Here is a 3,771-nt window from a genome sequence, read left to right on the forward strand (position 1 = left end):
TTGAATCTTCGCACTGTATCAGTTATGCATACACGCACGCCACGTGCTGCAATACTGTCCCATGAGCAGTTGAAGAAGATTCACAACGCCGACATTATTGTCAAGGGAAAGATACACCTGGATACTTACAAGTTTGGCAAGCTGCCGGTCAGTGCATAGCCAGCCTTTGTGTTTGTTTTATTCCTTTTTCGCCATGCTAAATGTGAACCTCTTATGTACTTATTTGTGAACTGCATCTTTTTTTGTTAATTTGTTCAGTGGAAAGCGGAAGGGGACATTGTGTACAAGCGGACTCCAGTTGCCGAACTGCATGCAAGGTTTTTTGAGCCTCTTGCTAGGGGTTCTCCAATTCGACGGGTTCATGGTTTTGCTAGGGTGGCTGCTGGAGGTTTTTCTGGCGAGGCTTCTGCTGATGGCAATAAATTTGTTCAGGTCAATGAGCTTCTCGACAGGGTCATCAATTTAACTTCTGATTTCCCAACATCCGGTTCCAGGATGAGGAATATTGCTGGATTGTTTCCTGAAGGCAAAGGCCCTTCTGAAGCAGCAATCGAGGCCGCTCATAACTTTGACCGTGGGCTGCTTGAATTCCTTAAGCAGACAGTTACGAATATCAGGTCTTCATTCATTCAGTTTAAGCAGTCTCGGGATGACAAGTGTGCTAGGTATGAGCAGGAAGCTGAGGCAATTGTGAAGGAAATGAACAGGCATGAACATGTTGTCCGGCCTTCTTTGCCTGACCGCGCAGCTATGGATGTACGTCTTTTTTTCATATGTGAACAGTTTTTTACCCATTTTGTTATTGATTTTTTCTATGTGTTGTGGCATTGACTATTTGTTTTCGCATCCTTTTGTTCTTTTTGCAGTGTGGAGGAGAATCTTCTAATGCTAACGCTTGCCGTGATGATGACCACCACGACCACTATGGTGTTGATTCTGATTTTTTGTTTGATAGGCCATTGTCCCGTGTTGACGAAGCTGCCAAAGACAATCCTCTTGACGAAGGCGTCATCGACAAGGTTTGATTTTCTTCCTATTTTTTTACAGTGGTCTTCATTGTTTAATTTTTTGTAGTGTCCAAAACAAAGAATCATACTTGCACCAGCAGTGGCAGCGAACTGCAGTTTTAACTTTTTTGTAGTGTGCACCAGTAGTGGTAGTGCACTGCAGTTGTTGTTTAGAGAAGAAGCAGCATTTAGCAGTGAACTGCATGATCTGGTGTTGGCTTTGTTATAGAACTGCATTTTGTATAATTGTTTTATTTATGTTTTTGTTTTTTAGGATGGCGAATCAAACGTCGAAATACATGGGAAGGAGGCAGAGGGTGACGCTGACAAGGACGACGAGGCTGACAAGTCTAAAGAGATGGAAGGCGATGCTTCTCTGGTGAGTATAGAGAATTTGCATTTTGTGTTTCATTTTTATTTTTCATGCGAGCTTCATGGTCCGTTTTCTTAGTGAACTGCATTCTCTCTTTGTGTAATGTGTTTTATTTTTAACTCATCAGAACTGCGGATTAAATGTTGAAATCCAAGCGGAGCGCACCATGGAGGATGATAATGTAGAAGGGAGAGAAGGAGAGGAGCCCAATGCGGAGGTTGATAAGGCAGAAGGTAGAGAAGGAGGGGAGTGTTCTTTTGAGGTTGATAAGGCACAAGAGAGAGAAGGAAGGGAGGATATTGTGGATGGTGATAAGCATGAAGAGAGAGAAGGAGCTCCTCGTGTTACAATTGAAATGGCATAAGAGAGAGAAGGATCTCCTAGAGTTGGATTTGATGCTGCGAGGACATCCGCTGGCATTGATGGTGTTGTTTGGCCTACTGTTTTGTTGCTTGGCGATGAGGTGCCTGAGAAATTTTGTGTCGCCCCTCGCGCCCCCGAGCAATCTGATGGCAATCTGGCTTTCCCAGCCGAGACAACCAAAGTCCCAGCTGAGACAGTTTCGATTGGTTCTAAAGAGGAACAGCCAAGATTCTCTCAGGACATGAGCAATCAAGCATCGCTTGACGATGATATTACCGGGCTAGATCACTTGAGGCTCAGTGAAGATGGATCTGAGCAGCCGCAGGAAGTGTATTCTGAAACCGAAGGTAAGCGAACTGCATTATTTTTGTTCTTTCCCGGGCGAATGGACCGTGTTGTTTTATTCTCTGATATCGTTCCCACTCTGTATGCAGATGAGGAATTACCTGTTGTTACTCCTTCGAGCATTGATCCAGCTCTTCTGAGAAGATCCAGGGCTAGGAGGGATAATAAGAAGTATGACATTTTTTGTCTTACACCCCGGTTATTTAATATGTTATTTTTTCAGGGACACCCATCTTATCACTTTTTGCTGGGCTTTTTTCTTCTTGTCTGAAGGCATCTAGTTGCATTCAAGGACGAGTTTGGTGATATTACTATCGGTCAGGTTGGCGAGTCTTTTTGGTCGTATGGAACACTGAGCACGCGCCTCGCAAATATTGGCGTCTCTATGTTAGCTGAGAGGTTCAAAGGATCTCAAACGATGATTGTCCCGTACAACCTATGTGTAAGCATTTTCATTAATTTATATTTATCCCTCATCCAAGTTTATTGTGCTATAAGCATTTTCATTAACTCTCTGGTTTTGTCTTTTTGGCAGAATTCCATTTGGAACGGCGGTGCCACAAATAGGGCTTTGAAAAAGATGTTTTCTTCAAGCGCAGAGGAACGTGTGTACAAGAAAAACTTGGTAATGCATTTTGACCATTTTCGTCATCTTGAAATAAGCTTTCTGTTTTTCTATTTTCTCATCTGGTTTGTTTTATTCTTTTTTAATTCAGATTATGTTTGCAACATTTGATCCTCCTCCCGCAACAATAAAGGACGCGATAGGCCACTACTGCTTGGTTACTTTGAACCTGCGAGAGAAGCGTTTTGAGTTTCTCGACTCATACAACGGCGCCGACAGCACTCCTGCAAATCTTGTCTTCAGGAAAATGGTCAGGAACATCAAAAAAGTTTGGAAAGATGGCAGCGCAAGCTGCGATGAGCCGTTGAACCCTCCCACCCTTGACGGCTTCGTGCTGACTCATGTTAATGTCCCGCAACAGGGAAACGGGTTTGTACTTGTTCTCCTTTCTTTTTCCTCCTTCAGTTTTTTTGTGTAAGTGAGCTGCATTGTTTTTACTAAATTAGAAGCACCTTTCCCTTGAGCGAACTGCATTACTAATGTGTTATTAGTTGTTCTCCCTCGGTTTTGTGTGTAGGGAGCTGCATTGTTTTACTAACATCAGTAGCACTTCATTATTGAGTGAACTGCATTAGTAATGTGTTTATCTTGGTTTTCTTGCATGCATGATTGTGGATTTTACATGTTCCAATTCATGCAGACCTGGGATGGTGAAACGATTGCCAAGTTTGGGAAGCAGCACATTGGCTACATGAGGAAGGTGATGCTCTATAGTTGGCTGACCTCGTCGCATTGCTGTCTGGACCTGACATCACTTTTAATTTTTAAAGAAGGTTATTATATTTTTTTAGTCACACACCCTTTTATTAAGTGAACTTCATTGATACAGAAAGGGGAGGTCCACTACTTTTGTTAAGCTTTTAGTAGAACTCCATTTGCATGTTAAAATGACTTTCGTTAGTGAACTTGATGATTCTTTTCATTTTGCTCATTATCCATTTTTTGTGCAGGCTTTGACGAAGGCGCACACCAAGGTGGTATTTCCTTGTTTGAAACTCAGGTTCACACTCCAATGATTCAGAATTTTGTCCTTGATGAACCCCTCGTTAAGCTTGGAA

The sequence above is a fragment of the Triticum urartu genome, chromosome 2A, assembly GCF_056163025.1.
Source record: "Triticum urartu cultivar PI428250 chromosome 2A, HENAU_Tu73, whole genome shotgun sequence".
Lineage (NCBI taxonomy): Eukaryota > Viridiplantae > Streptophyta > Magnoliopsida > Poales > Poaceae > Triticum > Triticum urartu.